The 22,061-nt window shown below is 46.0% G+C and overlaps 1 pseudogene; it reads left to right on the forward strand.

Moving 5' to 3' along the window:
* Positions 1 to 2,261: 2,261 nt before the first annotated feature.
* Positions 2,262 to 15,808, forward strand: LOC117192218 (annotated as a pseudogene).
* The last annotated feature ends 6,253 nt before the right edge of the window (positions 15,809 to 22,061 follow it).

The raw sequence follows: 22,061 nt of genomic DNA on the forward strand, positions 1-22,061 counted from the left end.
ACACACACCCACACACACATCCTTTGGGTGAATTCCGAATCGGTGTCCTTCCTTCCTGTCCCACATGCTGCAGTGTGCGTCCTGCTCCGGTGGCTCCTGGTGGCCATTGTTTTTAATGCGCAGCCGAAATTCGGGCAGGAGAACAAGTTCTTGCAGTCCACTCCTATGCGCAGGAGGTAGGACTTTTATTTCTTTATCATTTGGCAGGCAACAATAAAGCGGCTATAGCGAAGCGAGTTGTCATACGCTGGTGCCAGAGCCCGTGCCAAGTTACCGCTATTACTTAAAGCCCGGATTATGTCAGGCAACGAGAGCGCTGTGTGGGCGGCACGATGGGTGGTGTGAGGTGGCGTGGCATGGCATGGCGTGTCTGCTGCATCAGCAATTGCGGCTGCTGCTGGTGATGTTGCTGTGGCTCCTAATGATATGCAATAGTTCTGCCGTTCACCGCCACTAATGGAAGTAACTTGAGTGTAAATTCAAAAGCGGATTGCGGGTCTCTAATCCGGCAACTAAATTATTTATTCTGCATTTGTCTTTTGTCGATTCTCCGTCTTCTCTATGAAACATTGTAACCACTGCTGCCACTGCCACTGCCACTCCCAGTGCCACTGCCACTGCTGCTGTTGCTGCACTGTCCTCAAATTTCGTATGGAAATTTCGTTTATTTTAATGGCATTTGCCACGTGACCCATCGATGGGTTTCCATTGGGTTTTTACGATGATGATGGCGCCGTTAGCGCTTCCTCCGCGTTTCATTGCCATTTTCGCTGTGAATTTTAAAACAATTACGCGGTCTGGCATTTGAGTCCTGGATTCGGTTTCCTTTTTCCCCATCAGCGCAGCAGCTGGAAAGGACTTCTGCTCGATTTCCGTGTGTGTGCTTCGGTTTCGGGTTTCAGTTGCAACTCTTCGATTACGCCAGACTTAACAATACGAGGAATTAAGCGAATGTCCCCATTTTCATTACTCTGAAAATTGAAATTGGTTTTCCCACGCACACACACACACACACATACTGTCCTGTTTCGATGGGAGAACTGCTACCTCAGCCACTTCCAAATCCCTAATTGATTCAGACTAAATTGAAGATTTATCACCGCTTTGATAATGGAAAAACCTGAAGCTGAAGCTGAGGCCAAGGCTGGGGTTAAGTTATGAGCCACAGATAACTTAAAAGTGCGGATAGGACAATCTCTCGGACAGCGCAGGGAGCACCCCCACCGCCACATTAGCGTACTAAATCCACTAGTCGAAGGGGGTTAATGTTTTCCAGTTCGGTTATATATCATACGGTGATTTGTGTCGACTCTCGGCCGACTCTCTGGCGACCCACAGACAGCCAACGAGGCACTATAAATCAAGGCGCGCCGCCCATATCCTTGGAGCTCTGGGATACGGCAGAAGCAGACTGTGCGACGTGAATATGCGTATGCGTGGCGAAACTTAATAAAGAATGCGACAACAAACAAATGATGCAAATAGCGACAGAGTGACAGAGTGAAAGCTGTTCTTTAAAGCTCTTCCCCGAAACATTTCTCAGTGTCATTCCAGAGACGAAGACGTTACCATTGAGATATAGGTCCGCAAAGAGATACGTATACGTACCACCAAAGAGGTAGATCGAGAGAGAGACATCAACATCAACGTCTGGCAGGCAGGCAAAACAGATGGACCGGCAGCCAGGCAGGCAGGCAGGAAGGGAGCAAGAGAAAATGGGAGGATGGGTGATGCAAGTTTTCTTTTGATTTATCGCGAATGAGTACTAAAACAAAGACGGAGGAGCGAAACGAAACCCGAGGAATCTCTCAAACTCATCCAATTATCCTGTTAAGTTTCATTATGTCAGTGTGCTGTTTTTTGCCCAGGAAGGAAGTGCCGCCATATTGGGGGACGGGCCGGGCCGTTGTTTGCCATTGTTCCTGCTGCAGAGACCGAGTGCTGTGGCTGCTCTTTGGAGTGACAACATTGCGGTTTCGTGTAGATGTCATCGACGTCATGCGAGAACCGGCCGCAGGACCAGGCCCGCATCCTATCCGCCATTCTCTGTCCTGCTCTGCTCTACTCCGCTCTGTCTGATAAATTGTCAGCGTGCGGCGTCGCTTTTGCATGCTTTGACTTGATTATGGCGTAACAAATTGTTGCCATTTTGCATTTCTCGCTGCGGAAAAAGGGGAAACGCAACGACGCGGCGAGCGGATACGGAAGGCGCATCGCTCATCGCTCGCCCGCTCGACGGCTGGCTTTTGTGCCTTTCGGGGCCGAAAGGCAATCAAATACGAACTAAGCGCGAGGCAATATTTAAGCCCCTTTCAGAGTATTGCAGACTAGAGTTTTTCAGCCATTCTCATCCATCTTTTCAGCTTTGCGATGGATCTGAAGACCGGCACACTACTGGTTGCACCCGCCGTGAAGAACTCCAGCTGCTCGCATCCCCGCTACTCGGGCCACAACTTCATCGCGCACATCGGCATTGCGGAGACCATCGAGGCGGTCCTCATTCTGGTCCTCACACTGGGCGTCATCGGTGCCAATTGTCTGGTCATTTTCGTCATAAACAACCGTCGCTATGCCGCCTACATTCACCAACAGGTGAGGGTCCATGTCCATGTCCCTCCATCCTGTCCCTGTGGCACACCCAAATAATCCGTTTATGTACCATTTAAGCCACGTTATCTACTCACCTCTCTGGCGCTGAATGACCTGACAATTGGTCTGCTAATTACACCGTTTGGGCTAATGCCGGCATTGTTCCACTGCTGGCCATATGGCGAGATCTTCTGTCAGATACAGGTGAGTGAGTGAGTGAGTGAGCGAGTGACCAAAGCAGGTGGAGATGGTCGGAAATACAATAATGTGCTGTAAAGCGCGGCCAATTAACCCACTGCCACACAATGTCCTGTGATGGGTAATTAGAGAACACAGCTACAGGCAATTAGGGATGCGACTTGTGTGTGCAAAGCGTATGGCTTTTGGCGTTATGGTTAATACAATCAAAAACCCAAACAATCCGCTCCACACACACAGAAGTATGGTGCGGGTATCTGAAAGTATGAGCAAATTCCAGTGCAAGTATTTTCATCAGTTTTTCCGCGGTACTTGCAAATGCGAAAGGGAAAAACGTGCAATTTCTATGTACTATAAATATATTGCATTATAAAATTCAAAACCATCTAACCTCTTGCCTCTTCGCTTCCCTTAGGCCCTGCTGCGCGGGGCGCTCTCGCAGCAGAGCGCCGTGATACTCGTCTGCATGGCCGTCGACCGCTACATGTGTGCGCTGCATCCGCGGCGCTACTACCAGCACTCCAGCAAGAAGGTAAGTGTGTGGGCTGCAGCTGCAGCTGCAGCTGCAGATATGGCACGGATCCGGGCTATCCTTGTTGTGAAATCCTCGATACGAGATTTCAATGTTGAGCAGAAATGCTCTGGGGAATCTTTGCGTTTAATAATGTACTACACGATATAGACAATTCGATATTTATTCATTTGGACTTCAATCAACTTAAACTTTAATCTTAATCGCGTATAGAGTATGTATGTATGTAATGGGTAATACGGGTTTAAGCGCGGCCGGCTGCAACTGCTAATTGTCGTTGTGATTTCGTCGAAACGCAAACGAAGACACTTCATGGTGATCGGAAACGAGGTTACGCCGCCCTAGCATGAAACGACGCCGTTCTCCGAGTGGGCAATCGCAGTTAGAGCGCTCTCACTCTCTTTGTAGTTTAACCCTTAGAAAACCGTCCATGCCGCCCCCAATACTGGGACCAGTATTAGAAACCAAAGGATGTCACATGTGAATGCTCTGTGAATAAATAAAGTGTTCGTTATGGTACATGTATGGTCGAATAGAGCTAGCAACGGTGGTAGGATTATTCTGAGGTCTGTGGCAACGGTAGCCGACATAGTTTAGAGACCGATCGTTTGTATACGCCTGATGCTGTTTTAACAGTTGCGACTCTGACTAAACTGTCAGCTCCAGGGTGAACTTCTATTATCCTTCCCAGTTTCCACTCGTTGGGTGGCAGTCGGTCATCCTTGACAATTACTAGATCGCTGACTTGTAGATTGTCGGTTTCATGTCGCCACTTTGGACGGGCTTGAAGATGTGATAGCCAATCCGAACTCCAACGTTTCCAAAATTGCCGGATCATTTTCTGTCCTTCCAGAAATTGGACTGTGAGTGGAACATCCCTTGTCGTTACATCCGGCGGTGCTAATAATGAATCTCCAATAAGAAAATGTGCCGGGGTGAGGACAGCTAGGTCCTCCGGCTCCGCGCTTAGTGGACATAATGGCCTGGAATTTAAACAGGCTTCAATTTGTGTTAGCACGGTAGCAAGTTGTTCGTAGGTCATTTTATATCCTGAAAAGGCTCGATAGAGATGTGTTTTGACAGACTTTACATTTGCCTCCCAAAGGCCTCCGAAATTAGGACTATGCGGTGGATTAAAATGCCATTGGACGTTTCGGGCCGCTAAAGCAGGTATTACAGTTGTGGGTAGCTCTCGTTTCAAATGTATTTGCCAGGTTTGAAGAGCCCGGTCGGCACCAATGAAGTTCGTGCCGCAGTCGCTATACATGTGTTGACAGTAGCCCCGACGCGCGATGAAACGTTGTAGGGCCATGAGAAAGTGTTCGGTGGTTAAGCCCGTGACCGCTTCAAGATGAATTGCCTTTGTAGCCAAACAGATGAACACTGCGATATACGCCTTGTAGTTTGTGTGTCCACGGAATCTGGATGCTTGAATTTCGAACGCGCCTGTATAGTCCACTCCGGTGGCGATGAATGCACGAGTTGGCGGATTGACTCTATGTAGGGGAAGATCGGCCATCAATTGTGCTGCTGGTTTCGGTCGGTGACGAAAACATCGGACGCATTGTCGAAGAATGCGTTTGACAGTTTGTTTTCCGTTGACTATCCAGAATTTGTGTCGAATAGTGGCCAGCGTTAATTCGGTGCCGCCGTGGAGTGCGAGACGGTGGGCATTACGCACGACGAGATCGGTAAAATGATGATGATTGGGAATGATCATTGGTTGTCGCTGGCTTATCGGAAGGTGCATTGCATTTCGCAGTCGACCTCTGACTCGTAGAATTTGTTGGTCATCTAGAAATGGGGATAATTGACACAGCTTGTGTGTGCCCGATAGTGCCTTGTTTCCCTTCAACCTCAATATCTCTGTCGCGTAGACCTCCTGTTGAATGCTGCGAACGAGATGAATTAAAGCGTTGTCGAGCTCCTGCACACTCAGTGGTCCAGACAGTTTGTCCCCTTTGGCTTGAATGTTATGTATAAACCGTAGAACATATGCCATGACTGATATTAACCTGTCGTATGAGGACGAGTTTTGGATGAAGGCTTCTGGAGCCTCCGAGACTTGCACAGCATTTTGGAACAAAACTGACGGTTTCTCCTCGATTATAGTCCTGTCGATGTCCTGACTGGGAACTCCGTTTGCCGGCCATTGGCTTTCCGGCTGCTGTAGCCATGATGGTCCAGACCACCATAATGGATGTACTGCTAACTCTTGTGGTGTTAAGCCACGAGTTGCGCAGTCCGCTGGGTTTACCGCAGTAGGTACATGTCTCCACTGAGTTGATGTACTATGCTCCAAAATCTGTCCAACGCGATTTGACACAAAGGTTTGCCATCGGTGGGGATCTCCATTTATCCAAAACAAAACGATAGTAGCATCTGACCAATAGAAGTTTGCCATAGGTGGTCCTGCAGTGCGAAGTTGGTCCCGGATCCATTTTGCCAGTTTAACTGCCAGCAGCGCACCCGAAAGTTCGACTCGTGGAATTGTGATCGGTTTCGTGGGTGTGACTCGACTGCGTGCAGCTAGCAAATGAGTTTGAATCATTCCGTTTGGTAGCTCTGCACGAATATATGCACATGCTGCATACGCCAGTGATGATCCATCGCAGAAAACATGTAGCTGTAATGACGCAAGCTCGTGGATGTTGAAGCGCAGCCATCGTGGTACTTGAATTTGCTCGACATATGGCAAGTTCTGTATGAATCCCTGCCATCTATCAAGCAGTTCGGTTGGCAGCGGTTCATCCCAGTCCAGTTGTGCTAGGCTGCCATCGTTGCGTTTGATGCGGGCCATCCATGAGTCCTTGAGTATCGCCTTCGCGGTCATGACACAGGGCGTGATGAAACCTAATGGGTCGTACAGTCGGGCGACTGTGGAAAGTAAAGAACGTTTAGTATGTGCGTGACTGATTTCAAAATTTATCTTGAACTCAAAATAGTCTTGATGTGGATGCCAATAGAGGCCTAAGGTTTTAACGGGATCTTGGTACTCAAACTCTAATAATGTCTTATGAGATAAATGGTATGTCTTGTAGCAGAGAAGCGTCATTCGCAGACCACTTTCGAAGCTCCATTCCTGCTGATCGTAAGGCTCCGATCAATTGATTTTGAATTTCTAATGCTCCTTCGCGAGTGGAAGCTCCGCTTTGTACGTCGTCCACGTATATTTCGTGTCGAAGGACCCTTTCCGCGAGTGGGTATCGGTCTCGTTCATCCTGCGCCAGTTGATGTATGACGCGAATGGCTGTGTAAGGAGCTGAAGCGGTTCCAAACGTAACTGTGTTGAGATAATACTCAGCTACTTGGTTGTGTTCGTCATGCCAAAAGATGCGTTGATATTGCGAATCCTCTGCATTCATGTCAATGCATCTATACATCTTCTGAATGTCGGCAGCAAAAACAAAACGATGGAAACGCCAATTCAGGACCACGCCGGCTAGATCGTTTTGGAGCGCTGGTCCGGTGCATAGGACGTCATTGAGCGATTTTCCGTTTGACGTTTTACAGGAGGCGTCATATACTACTCTAACCTTAGTAGTGACACTTTCCTCTTTAAATACTGCGTGATGAGGCAAGGTGCAACATGTGGACTCGATTCCATTCTCCTTGCTAATGATGCAATGCTGCTGCTCCTTGGTTGTTACTTTGGTCACCTGGGCTAGTTGAAAGTACTCCTTCATGACTTCCGAATATTTGGCTTGCAGCTCCGGCTGCCTTTGGAATCTTCGTTGAAGCATTTGGAATCGATTAATCGCGATTTGACGTGATTTGCCTAGCACCTGCGAAGGGTCAAACAAACGCTTAAGTGGTAACCGTACCAAATACTTGCCGTTTCGTTGACGGATGTGAGTTCGTTTAAAATGCTCCTCGCACCATCGCTCTTCTGGTGTGAGCTGTTTTGCAGAACCGAGATGCTCCATTTCGAAGAATTTCTGGACGAGATTCTCTAGCCTGTTGTGGTGACATCTAATGGTGACAGCGTGTGAGCGTGTGGAAGTGGCTCGACCAAAGACTATCCAGCCCAGCTGGGTGTGCTGTGCAATTGGTTGGTTCTCCGTTCCTCTGCGGATATCTGAAAGCAGGATCTGTGGGATTACGTCCGCTCCCAGCAGAAGATCAATCCGTTGTGATTTGTAGAACCTGGGATCGGCGAGTTCTATTCCGTTCAAATGAGGACATTGCTGCAATTTGATGGAGTTTGAAGGTAATTGCGATGTAAGCGTTTTAAGTATAAACGCAGTATCAATGGTAGTACAAAACTGCGAAGTACAAGAACTTAATGCCAATTCTGTAGTGTAGGTACACCTGTTCTTGGAGGTGGTCCCAACTCCAGCAATTTCTGCCGAAATTGGATGCCGCTTGAGGTTGAGAGCCTGCACTGTGTGCTCTGTAATGAGGGTTCCTTCCGAGCCTGAATCCACTAACGCACGTACCACAGCTGATTGGCCAGTGTGGGGGTTGTGGATTGTGACCAGGGCAGTGGCCAGAAGGACAGTGCTGGGTTCGTGATGCGTTGCCGTAGCGGAGACTAGTTGCGCAGAGTGTGTTCTCACAGACGAGTCGGTCGCTGCAGACTGTGGATGACCACCGGAACTAGTGTTGGGAACAACTGGGAGAGGCTGTGCAGTGCTCTGAGTAAGAAGTGGGGTCCTAGCGTAGAGTTGCGTAGGTGTAGCCCTGCCAGATGAGTCGCTCGTTGTATACTGCCAGGAGTTACCGGAACGAGCGCTATGGGAGGCTGCGTGAGGCTGTGTTGCCACCTGAGCAGGAGTTGGGGAGTGCAGCAGTGTATGGTGTCTTTGACCACACTGCGTGCAGTTCCTTTTACTGGTACATTTTGAAAGTGCATGGGAACGGCTCAGACAGTTGAGGCATGCCTTTGCATGATCGACGATGGCTTTCCTTGCAAAGCAGTCCTTGGACAAAAGGTCCGGGCAATGCCGAAGATTGTGACTGTCGCTACAGTGAGGGCAGCGAGTGTGTTCGGCAACCGCAGTCTTGGCGTGGAAACTGTTGCCCTTGTATGTTACGTTGCCAACTGACTTCTTCGGGTGCCTTTGATTGACAGGCTGCGGCACAGGTGTCCGCGTCGTGGAGTGGCCTCGGTTTTCGAACACATCGATGCTGACGAGACGGTCGTTGAGAAATGATTGTAGCTGAGAAAAGGTGGCAAGTTCGGCAGAGCTACCGAGATGGAGCTCCCAAGCTTGCAGTGTCGTGCTTGGCAGTCTGGAAGTGAGATGATGAGCCATCCAATGCTGAACATCTAGATTCTTGAAAGCATTGAGACAAACCGTCGCAACATTAAGCATATGTTTTATATCAGCAGACTGCTCCTTTGTCAACTGTGGCAAGTCATACAAACCGTTCATATGGTACATAAACTGCAGCCGTTTGTTGTCGTATCGCTTGAGGACGAGACTCCAAGCTGTTGCATAGTTATTTCCCGCAAGCGCCATCTGCTGAATATCCTCGTCGCGATCCGAGGGAAGAGCTTGCTTCAGGAAATGAAACCTTTGGACGTCGGACAGTTTCTGGTTGTTATGGATGAGTTGAACAAATGCATCGTGAAATGCCGGCCAATCCACAAACTTGCCTGTAAATGTCGGTACAGGTAGCTTGGGCAATTGCACTGATGATATGGATGGATTTGCTGGCTCCGGATTCTGCTGTACCGGTGCTGCTCTTGGACATACATTTTCGTAGGCCTCTGATATGATGCTGAATGCCGTTGTATAGTCTTCATCAAAGCGAAAGGCCACTTCGCTGGACACATAACTATGCGTACTTGGACATCGAAGTATTAGCAAACGTTGATGATTTTGCTCAAATTCTCCTAAGAACCGTTGCAAAGTTTGTAAGCGCGTTTGAAAATAAGCTTTTGTTTTCCGATCTGCGCCATCCTTTCTGAAATTACGCACCGTTTGATTAACCCTCGCAATGAGATTTGTCTGAATAACACTGAGATTGTCGATCTCCACCTGAGGATCGGCTTCGAGGTCGTGGGACTCGGCTGTTGACATGTTGCTGTTATATGTGTATGTACCTTTCTCACCCTTAGTTGCACTCTCTTTGACCTTGTACAAAATACCCACAACGAAACACTTACTCTGGTACTCGGGAGTGCTTCTCTTTGCTTAAAGCGTAGCTTAAGAGAACTTGTCGTTGTTGTTGGTGTTGTCCGAGCGGAGAGCAGAAACTGTGCTACTGTGAGCGTTGAGTTGAGGCCTTGTGTCTAGAGATGATGTGCAGCAACAGAACGCTCGTTGGTCTCTTGGTCTCTGCTTTGCACGAGAGAGAGGCTGCTGTCTAACCGTCGGCTTGTGTTGTTGTTGTGTGCTACTGTCCAGGCAAAGAGCTATCGTCTGGTCTTCTTTGTCCCTGCTTCGTGCGAGAGATAGCGGCTGTTGGATAAACCGTTGGTTTGCGTTGTGTTTGCCGTTTACAGTTGCAGCCGGTAAAATATGATTTTATTTGTACATTTAACTGAACGCGGAACGAGGTAGAATCATATGCGTATAGTACGAATTAAACGCGGTTCCCCCCATGGGCCACCAAAAATGTTGTGAAATCCTCGATACGAGATTTCAATGTTGAGCAGAAATGCTCTGGGGAATCTTTGCGTTTAATAATGTACTACACGATATAGACAATTCGATATTTATTCATTTGGACTTCAATCAACTTAAACTTTAATCTTAATCGCGTATAGAGTATGTATGTATGTAATGGGTAATACGGGTTTAAGCGCGGCCGGCTGCAACTGCTAATTGTCGTTGTGATTTCGTCGAAACGCAAACGAAGACACTTCATGGTGATCGGAAACGAGGTTACGCCGCCCTAGCATGAAACGACGCCGTTCTCCGAGTGGGCAATCGCAGTTAGAGCGCTCTCACTCTCTTTGTAGTTTAACCCTTAGAAAACCGTCCAATCCTCGAGATAGCGATTTATCCGCAACACGAAACGAAGCGAAGGCGATACAAAAACGAAGCCAACGCGAAACAAAAGCAAAACGTTGACAAAATTACAAAAATTACAAGAAATCACGCGCCAATAAAAATCAACAACAACAGCTTTCTAGGAGCCAATTACGCAGGCATAAATAAGGATAATGGGCATTAAGCTCCTTGCCAGTCATTAAAAAAAAACAAACAAACAGACCAAGCCGAAAGAGAGAAAGAGAGAATGGGAGACTGAAAGAGCAGAGCCAGCAAAATAGAAACTGGAACCCAATAGACATTCGAAAAGTGTATAAAAAAGAGATAAACAAACGAAGGAGGCGAACAGTAGGGCGGGTAATTTTTTACGCGCATTGACTTTGGCTAAGTGCGAGGACCACAGCCAACTCCGGGACCCAAGGCCCCATTGAAAGCAGGCAAATGAAGCGGCACCTCCCACGGAAACCGCAGGCAGAGCTCCAAAGAGCCAAACAGCCAACGAGCAGCAAACGGGGCAGCATCCAACTCTCCCTCTATTTCCCTTTTCCACTTTTACATCATAATTTATGAGACAACAAGCGTTAATTACCATTAAAAAATAAATAAACGAGGGGGAACGTTGTGAGTTGCTGCGGACACCGCAACTCTACAGATATACCCGATACTAAGTCAGTATGGCTCTCCTCCGGCAGACGCTGCTAATATTAAACGACACGACAAAGAGTGCGTGCGAGAGAGACAGAAAATCAGTCTGAGCGTTACGTCGGGGGCTGCGTAGCCAGTGCAAATTGATCAGCAATCTGATAGATATGGTCGTTATCTATGATTCTACGTTTTTAGTTTTCTCGAATGTGCAATATTGTGGATGCAACAGATTTTCGTCCTTTGTGGGGGCGGAAGGGGGTGGGGCGAAATTCTGAGATATACGTTTTATAGTGAGATCTAACAGAAGTGCGGATACCAAATTTGGTTACTCTAGCCTTAATAGTCTCTGAGATTTGTGTATGCCCCAGATTTTCGTCCTTTGCGGGGGCGGAAGGGGGTGTGGCGAAATTTGGACACAAAACGGTCCAGGTCCGATATCACAGGAGTGTGAGGTTCTGAGATCCTTGAACTCATATTTTGCAATTGGCAAAACCGACCATGAAACCTGTGTGTTAGAGAGAGACAGAGCGAGAAAGAATGAAATTGTTTTCTTGATTCTGGCTATAATAATTATACGATCTAATTGAGATTTTACACTCTAGAACATTTAGTCATCCTCTACGATTCTGCGTTTTTAATTTTATCGTATCTTTAAAAATGTAGATGCCACAGATTTTCGCTCTTATAGTCTTTGAGCACTAGGCGCTGAAGGGGACGGACAGACGGACAGACAGACATGGCTCAATCGTCGCGGCTATTGATGCTAATCAAGAAAATATATACTTTATGGGGTCGGAAACGATTCCTTTTGGACGTTACACACATCCACTTTTACCACAAATCTAATATACCCTAATACTCATTTTGAGTATCGGGTATAAAAACAGAATGGAAGGAACTCTTTAAATAAACATTAAGAGGCGTATTTTTGTTCTTCTTTTCGCTCTGATGAAATTTCAAGAATAGTTATCGTTTTTTCGCGTCCCAATCAAAACAAATCGAAAAGCTATGCTCGAATGGTGCTCCCGATGGGTTTAGTGTTGCATTCAATTAATGTAGATGTGGATGCCAAAAACTGTTTGCCTCATAATATAATTTTATGCAGAACTATACTCGTGCAAATGCAAGTTGATATTCGGAGGTCTACAAAAATTTTGTAAACGATAACGGGCGGTAAATTAAATAAAACAGGCCAAAGTGAAAAACGGAAAAGTTTTTTGTTCCATTCTGGCTTTTCACTCCCCGGATCCTGGATCATGGACCCTGGGTCCGAGATATTTTCGAGTTCCAGTTGTGTATTGCTGTAACAATTCTGAGGGACAGGCAAATAAAACAAATAGCTTAGTACACAATCTTTTTGTATATTCATGTATGTTGCAGGGTTGTGTTGCCATATTGAGCTTAACCTGGATCATCAGTCTCACGGTATTTGGCTTTCTTGTGCTGCCCAAAGGTGAGTTTAGCCATTAGCCAGCCTTCTACTATGTATACTTACACACACACTCGATTCTATATACCATCTACACAGGTTACTACTTCAACAATACAGGTCTAATGGCCTGCGAACCCTTCTATAGCAAGCCGTCGTATAGAATTTTATCCACATGCGCCCTCTACTTCCCCACCACCATGGTGCTGATGTACTGCTATGGGTCCAGCTTCCACATGAGCCGGTTCCGCCTGAACGATCCGACAATGCTCCTCACGGCAGCCGCCCATCATCCGCATCCGCATCTCCATCCGGCCCAGCAGCAGCAGCTCCAGCTGCAGCATCAGCATCAACACCACCAACAGCAGCAGCAGCAGCAGCACCTCTACCACGGCCACTCGCATCATCCGCACCATCCGCATCATCATCATGGGGCACCTGTGATGGGGCACCACCTAAGCATGGCGATGAGCATGGGTCTGGCCGGGATGCCGAGCATGACAAACAAGATTACCAAAAAGGTAAGCGTAAGGGTAGACGGGAGCCGAGTTCTGGGATTAAGTTAAGAGTAAATAAAATGAACTTTGGCTGCATAGTGGATACAAACAAATTGAAAACGCTATCAATATGCGCCCTCTGACGCCCTCTGAACCAACCTTCTCGCCAACTCTCTCGAACGCGTACTCAGATAATTTTAATTACATTGTCCAATATTTCCCAGATTGTTCCCATCCATGAGAAGAACTCCACAGGGTCCACGTCACGTTCGATGGCCGCCATTTCTTTGGGATTCATTGTTATGGTCACGCCATGGACCATACTGGAGATAGTCACTGCATGCACAGGCTCGAAGGCAAGTGGTTCCTTACGCGTTCTCCCCCTCTCTATTGTACTTCCCTTCCTTTGATACTCGTTCCGACATACGTGGCGCATACGTAATGAATGTTAAATGTTGCGCATACTTTCATTCCCTCTCTTTCTGTCTGCAGTTGCCGCCGTTTCTTGATTTTGTCGTCACTTGGACAGCACTGAGCAACAGTCTATGGAATCCCTTCATGTATTGGCTCCTCAACTCCGATTTCCGCCGTCTGAGTAGTCAATTGATGCCAAACAAAGTAAGTGTCTGCCCTGGGATGGCCTCTACCCTCTGGTGTGTAAGATCTATGAAGTCTGAAAACATGTTCGCTGTCCGATGTGTGCTAGCAAAAGCTGTCATAAGTCCTGATTTATTGATTGATTTGCTTATCCCTTGCTTTCAAAACACCTAACTAAAGGCGCATCCGGGACTCTGCAGATTCCATATTTTCGGTTAGGGTGGGAAGGGGAGTGATTTGGGGCAGCTGCATAAACTTTCCGGCACCCCGAGAAACTTCACCATAAATCTCCTGGAAAAGGTGTAAGACACAGGAAGTTCACTCTCAGGCTCCAGCAGCAAAACATCCCCAGAAACAGCAACAACAACAGTAACAACAACAGCAACAGCACCAATAACGAACTGTGAAAAGTAATTTTGAATTATGTTCGAGAAAATCCAAAACGGCATTTACATCTCTCTCCCATCAACCCCCCCCCCCCCCCCCCCCCATGACCCTGTGTCGTCCTGTCCATCCATGCATCTATTTGGGGGGGAAGCGCAGTCAAGTTGCATGATTTACTTCCGCTCGAAATTCTAAACTCGGACGAAAGTGGAGGTTAGTCAGTGGAAAATTTATGGCTCATATTTGGGGGCACAACCTTGCGGGAATTTTGTTGCAAGTTGCAAAATCCTTATTAATTTTTGGCATGGAAAAACTAAGCGAGGAAAATTTATGACGCAATCGTTTTCATTTTGGTTCTCGTTCCGTTCCGTTTCAGTGCTTCCCCAACGAGGAAACGCCCGAGCACAAATCAGCCTGTTGTCACATCAATGCAAACGATTTCGAAATCACAGCTCTTCCTGTCCCGCCGGAGCCGCCCGCCTCCCGGCCACCCGGCAGCAACGGGGGGGTGGTGGTGGTACCAGTTCTGGGGCAAGCGGAGCACTGGGTACTGGAGCCGGTGGCATTGGCAGTTCCATTGGCGGTTCTGTGCTCGCCATCTGCGGCCGCTCCAGGGCCAACAGTTTGAGCCGCAGTGCCTCGAGGTGCATCCGGAGCACGATGGGAGGCGGACACGGCCACGTGCACCAGGCATCGGCCAACGATGCGTACCCCACAATGCGGCCCGACATCGAAGGCCTCTCCGAGAAGTACTGGGGGGAGATACTCGAGCGCACCGTCAGCTCTGGCAACCTCAACGCTATGCAAAAGAGCTTGCCCCACTTTCCCTACCACCACCACATGCACCAGCTGCACCAGCCGCAGCAGCACCATCGACAGCAGCAGCAGCAGCAGCAGCAACAGCAGCAGCAGCAGCAGTCGCAGCTGCAGACCACGTCTTTCAGCAAGGCCAGCGATCTGCAGCTGAATCGGTGCAAGGACTCCACGTCCGCCTCCGACCTGGGCAAGTTCTCCAACTCGGAGCCCAAATTGTGCGAGCACCTCTTCCACGACGTCAACTGCGCCAAGAGCAAGGCACTCGGAGCCGGCGGGGGTGGCTGAGTCCAAGATGTCTGCGGGTCGCAGCATTCCGGACATTTAGTACGCCGAGGACGTCATACTCGCCAGCCAGAGGGCCCGCCAGGTCACCAAGTGCTCGCACCATCCGCTGCACCAGCAGGCCCGGCTGCACCATGGCGTCCACCATACGAGCAGTCTGCGGCTGAACCGCATCCGCGTCCTGCCACAGTCCGCCGCCAGAGGTCACAGCCGCCTTCTCCATGGCCGAGTATCGCAAGTAAAGACAAATCCTTTGATCGGGGGAAATGGTTTAACCATAGAATGAGAGTGTGTGTCTATCTTAATTGTCGCATGATTCTGCAAATATAATATGTGTGTCGTCTATTATGTAGGATTTCAATAAAAGGATATCGTAAATATTGGCCTTCTGTAGATCCTTTGCTCTAACAACTTTTCCATCGAATCTTCAATCGAATCAGATTGGATAGGATCGGATCGGATCGGATAGGATCGGAATCGGCCATGAAAATCAAATGTTAACCATAGTAAGTGTTCATTCAGTGTTTGTGATACCCTAAGACACCCTGCAGATAAATAAAGGTTGAGTGTTGTATGTGCATGTGTATGTGTGAGCATTAACAAATCAAAGATATTATGTGTGTAAATTAGGTACGATTATGCTAATGTATTGTCTATGGGGCAGCCAGGTTGACTTTCAAAAGGAAAGAAAGCTGTCCAGAAGGATATAATGTAAACTCTACAGGAGAAGTCAGACTTTTCTCTCTCAGATACTGTACGCGTATGTCTGTGGTGTATCCTTTCCCCCTCTATGAGCATTCGTTCCCCTCTTCTGGATCGGGCATATGAATGGATATGGATCTTAAAGCGTTGTGGTTAATCATAGTCCTAGTTCTCTAACTCCAATCGAATCGAATCTGAATACTTTTGAAATTACGAGTATACTCTTTGTCTAACGAATCGGAATCGGAATCAACAACAAAATCAAATCCTAACTTTGTGATTGTCAAGAATTTAAGTTTAGTCGGTGTATAATTATTGTTAAACCATACTCTAATTTGTAGCTATAACGGATTAGTTAAATTAAATCAATTTACTGTCTAAGCGAACTATAGTTTAGTCCTTATCAAATACAACAATAGATATGCATAGGATCAACGAAAGATTCATAACTTCGAGTATAAATGGATTTAAGGGCAATACCAAATAAATATCAAGAAAACAAGCAAAAAGGCACAAGTGGTTTTATTTACAAACAAAAATCAATATATTTCATCTACTTTAAAAAATTTTCATCTCTCTTCCCCATATAAAGGAGCTCGCAATCTAATAGCAATTACATTGAAACCGTTTAACAAAAGGCAGCCAACAAAATAATCCCAAAAAAGTAACAAAAAACAAAAAAAAACAAGACCAACGAGGTGGAACGTTGTGAGTTGCTGCGGACACCGCAACTCTACATTTATACCCGATACTAAGTCAGTATGGCTCTCCTCCGGCAGAAGCCGCTAATCTTAAACGACACGACAAAGAGTGCGTGCGAGAGAGACAGAAAATCAGTCTGAGCGTGACGTCGGGCGCTGCGTAGCCACAAAAAATTGATTTCTTGCTTTTGGCTACAAAAATGATCCGATCTGATCCAGATTCAGCAATATGATAGATATGGTCATTATCTATGATTCTGCGTTTTTAGTTTTCTCAAATGTGCAATATTGTGGATGCAACAGATTTTCGTCCTTTGTGGGGGCGGAAGGGGGTGTGGCGAAATTTGGACACGAAACGGTCAAGGTCCGATATCACAGGAGTGTGGATACCGAACTTGGTTGCTCTGGCCCTTATAGGTTCTGAGATCCTTGAACTCATATTTTGCAATTGGCAAAACCGACCATGAAAAACCTGTGTGTTAGAGAGAGACAGAGCGAGAAAGAATGAAATTGTTTTCTTGATTCTGGCTATAATAATTATACGATCTGGTTGAGATTTTACACTCTAGAACATATAGTCATCTTCTACGATTCTGCGTTTTTGGTTTTATCGTATCTTTAAAAATGTAGATGCCACAGATTTTCGTCCTTTGTGGGGGTGGAAGTGGGCGGGGCGAAGTTTTGAAATAAACTTGTAGCAGTGACATATCACAGAAGTCTGGATCCCAAACATCGTTGCTCTAGATTTTATAGTCTTTGAGCACTAGGCGCTGAAGGGGACGGACAGACGGACGGACGGACGGATGGACGGACAGACGGACAGACAGACAGGGCTCAATCGACTCGGCTATTGATGCTGATCCAGAATATATATACTTTATGGGGTCGGAAACGATTCCTTCTGGACGTTACACACATCCACTTTTACCACAAATCTAATATACCCCAATACTCATTTTGAGTATCGGGTATAAAAAAACCCCATCCACATCCATGAAAAACTTCGACTGAAACGAAGCTAAATAAATTAAAAATTATTCAAATTTGATTTTTATTGCGCCTCAAAAAACTCTCCCTAACCCCTTTGCCCCAGATGACAGCGTGGCGGCCCAGTGATGCCCAAAATTCAAATTAATATCGCAGACTGCGTTCAAATTTTCATTTGGCCTCACAACAGCGGGAGAACAAAAAAACCGACAAAAGGAGCAGCGAAAGAAGTGCAAGGGAAACGCACAGGAAAAGTTGAAAAACTAATTTTCACAAAACAATTTTCAGAAGCATTCGCTCCGCTCCTCCTGCCACAATCCCCTAGGGGCCGCGGCTTCTTTGGCAATTTGAATCTCAAACTGAATCTGAATCCGAATCTGAATCCAAATTTGAATGTGGACTCTTCTCTCATGCCTCGAAAAAATTACTCGCTCCGCTGCACTTTGTAACAATAATCGCCGGTGTTTGCCGTCTGACCACGCCTACCGGTTGCCGAATGCCGCATGCCGCATGCCGCCTGCGACAGCAGCAGCCTTAGATTCTGCGTGAGGGTAAACAACTTTTTGCATGAAAGTCAACTTTCCACCGCTTTCGGTCTGGTCCGGTCCGCACACAGTTCTTGTTATACCCGATACTCAAAATGAGTATTGGGGTATATTAGATTTGTGGTAAAAGTTGATGTGTGTAACGTCCAGAAGGAATCGTTTCCGACCCCATAAAGTATATATATTCTGGATCAGCATCAATAGCCGAGTCGAATGAGCCCTGTCTGTCTGTCTGTCTGTCCGTCTGTCCGTCTGTCCGTCTGTGCGTCCGTATGTCTGTCCGTCCCCTTCAGCGCCTAGTGCTCAAAGACTATAAGAGCTAGAGCAACGATGTCTTGGACCCAGACTTCTGTGATATGTCACTGCTACAAAAATATTTCAAAACTTCGCCCCGCCCACTTCCGCCCCCACAAAGGACGAAAATCTGTGGCATCCACATTTTTAAAGATACGATAAAACCAAAAACGCAGAACCGTGGAAGATGACCATATCTTCTAAAGTGTAAAATCTCAACCAGATCGTGTAATTAATATAGCCAGAATCAAGAGAACAATTTCATTCTTTCTCTGTCTCTCTCTAACACAAAGGTTTCATGGTCGGTTTAGCCAATTGCAAAATATGAGTTCAAGGATCTCAGAACTTATAAGAGCCAGAGCAACCAAACTTGGTATCCACACTTCTGTGATATCGGACCTTGACCGTTTCGTGTCCAAATTTCGCCACACCTCCTTCCGCCCCCGCAAAGGACGAAAATCTGGGGCATCCACAAATCTCAGAGACTATTAAGGCTAGAGTAACCAAATTTGGTATCCGCACTTCTGTTAGATCTCACTATAAAACGTATATCTCAGAATTTCGCCCCACCCCCTTCCGCCCCCACAAAGGACGAAAATCTGTTGCATCCACAATATTGCACATTTGAGAAAACTAAAAAAGCAGAATCATAGATAGATATCTATCAGATTGCTGAATCTGGATCAGATCGGATCATTTTTGTAGCCAAAAGCAAGAAATCAATTTGCAGTGGCCACGCAGCGCCCGACGTCACGCTCAGACTGATTTTCTGTCTCTCTCCCACGCACTCTTTGTCGTGTCGTTTAATATTAGCGGCGTCTGCCGGAGGAGAGCCATACTGACTAAGTATCGGGTATAAATCAATTTGCAGTGGCCACGCAGCGCCCGACGTCACGCTCAGACTGATTTTCTGTCTCTCTCCCACGCACTCTTTGTCGTGTCGTTTAATATTAGCGGCGTCTGCCGGAGGAGAGCCATACTGACTAAGTATCGGGTATAAATGTAGAGTTGCGGTGTCCGCAGCAACTCACAACGTTCCCCCTCGTTTTTCTTTCTCCGATTCCCATTTTCCCGCCATCAGAGTTTTCTGTATAATTTGACGCCCGACGGGGATTGGATTTTGCACCATTTGCAGGCACCGTTTCCCGGCCTGGCCCTCCTCTCACAAGGTTTCGCTTAATTTTATTAACGCTAATTGGGGTTCATCTAATTGCGGCATAGCTTGGCACAGCAGCCGACGCGTTCTATCCTGTGGAGCAGTTTCAAAAAGTTTGATGACGATTTACAAAACAAAGATTATACGAATTATACGAATATGCGCATATTATACGAAAACTTATCGTATATTATAATATGCTTAGCTTAGAGTAATTTAACGCACAATCTATCTTAGTGGTTGAACGGTTCGATTAATCACTTCATAAGCGACCATACGCTGTGTTATACCCGCTACTCGAAGAGTTTAGGGGTATATAATAAATTTGATTAAATTGGACGTGTGTACCACGTCTGCATTGGACTGCCCGACCGTCTTCTTTGACGCCTTGTTCTCTGAGGCAATAACAGCTATACCAACCAAAGGACATATCAATTATATTGTGTAAATAACATAAATAAGCTCACATACATATAGTGACATATCTATAGTCCATGCTCCGCATACCCTTGTCTATGTCTATTACCCTGCACCCACAATACTATAAACAATACGACACCCTCAGCTTCGAACCCTCATAAACAATCTCACGCTCGAAATGGACCACGCGTAGCCGATTGCAGGCAATGTAAACAAACACCCTAAACTGGAAGTTGAACATAAGACAATAGATGCCGCACTAGAATCCAGCCGCACCAGAATCACGCCACTCTTCAGAGATCAATTACTAATCGATTCTCAAGAATCACACCATCCTGGCTGACCAATCAGAGGAACTATTCTCAGCCACCCCCAAGTAATGCAACACCGCTCATACGCAGCGGAAGCCTTTCATCAAAAGCCGCCTTTCCCACATATCGATCGAGTCACGTACTCCATCTCCGAAGCCGAAGTCGAAGCCAACGCCTCCGAATCCAAATCCGAATCCCAAACCGAGCATCATAATATAAATAGTCTACATCTAAGAAGCCAGCTCAGTTCTGTTTAAGACAAACGTCAATCGCGACACCGTCGGAGAATTCAACCAAAGTTAATTCCGTTCAAGACATCAGACCTCAGTCATCGTCGGGGAAATAACTAACCAATGTACGCTAAGTTTAAGTGAAAGAATAAATCCATTTTATACCCGAATAAAATAAAAGAAAACTATACAGATTCCAAAGTCGATAGCGACAACCTCACCGTCCATACCATCAATGGACCCGTCCGTCTGACTCAGAGCATTACACGTAATGCAACCAAAAACTGAGATATTGAGTGATCACAAACCCTTGATTTGGTTGAATAACCTCAAGGAACCAAATATGAAGCTACAACGATGGAAGATCAAATTAAATGAATTTGACTTCAAAATAAAATATTTACCCGGAAAGGAGAACCATGTAGCCGATGCGCTATCAAGAGTAAAGATTAACGAAAACCTACTCGGGGAAACCATTAATAGTGATTGTGCAACGGCCCATAGCGCGCAAGAAGATAATACAAATTATATTCCCCTTACAGAGAGACCAATCAATTACTATAATAGGCAAATAGAACTGATTAAAGGTAATGAGGATAAGGTAGAAGCATCCCACTATTTCCACAAGATACTGATAAAAATCACATATACCGAAATGACCGAATCATTAGCAAAAGATATAATAAAGGAATATGTGTGTACCAAAAAGAGTGCACTATATTTCCATAATGAAGTAGACTTCCCACTGTTCCAAAGGGCATTCCTGGAGATAATCAGTCCAAATCACTTCACTAAACTGATTAAATCCAGTACCAAACTCATAAATATTCCGAACTACTCCGAATTCAAAGAACAAATATTGAAGAATCATAAGGAGCTACTTCACCCAGGTATCGAAAAGACCACTAATTGGTTTAAAGGAAAATTCTACTACCCCGATTATCAAAAGCTAATCCAAAATATTATCAATGAGTGTCCTACGTGCAACGTTGCTAAAACTGAGCATCGTAACACCAATCTAACCTTCGAAATCACCCCTGAAATACAAAATATCAGAGAAAAGTATGTCATGGATTTCTATTTGGTAGGCAATCAACAATTCCTATCATGCATTGATGTATATTCTAAATTCGCTACCCTTGTAGAAGTTAAGAGTCGCGACTGGTTAGAAACCAAGAGAGCCATCATAAAAGTCTTTAACGAAATGGGCAAGCCACAGGGAATTAAAGCCGACAAAGATTCAGCCTTTATGTGCGCAGCATTGCAAGCATGGTTGAATGCGGAAAATGTGAAAATCGAAATCACCACCAGTAAAAACGGAGTTTCTGATGTAGAACGACTACATAAAACGATCAATGAAAAATTAAGAATCATTTCAAGTGAGGATAACATAGAAAACAAGCTCACAAAATTCGAGTTAATTCTGTACACTTATAACCATAAAACGGTTCATAATACTACAAAAAGATCCCCAGCTGATATCTTCCTGTACGCCGGACTACCAGATTATAACACTCAACTGAATAAAGTTAGGAAGATCAATCATTTGAATAACGATAGAATCGACTTTGAAGTAGACACACGCTACAAGAATGCACCCCTAGTTAAAACAAAAACAACTAACCCGTTCAAAAGAACAGGGGAAATTAGGCAGGTAGACGAAAAGCACTTTGAAGAGAAAAATAGAGGGAGGAAAATCACCCACTATAAAACGAAATTCAAAAGAAAGAAAAAATCTAATAAAAGTAAATACGATAATTGCAGAGTACCCGAAGAGAGTACTGGGAATCCGGAGCTACAAC

This window comes from Drosophila miranda (genome assembly GCF_003369915.1).
Source record: "Drosophila miranda strain MSH22 chromosome Y unlocalized genomic scaffold, D.miranda_PacBio2.1 Contig_Y2_pilon, whole genome shotgun sequence".
NCBI classification, from domain to species: Eukaryota; Metazoa; Arthropoda; class Insecta; order Diptera; family Drosophilidae; genus Drosophila; species Drosophila miranda.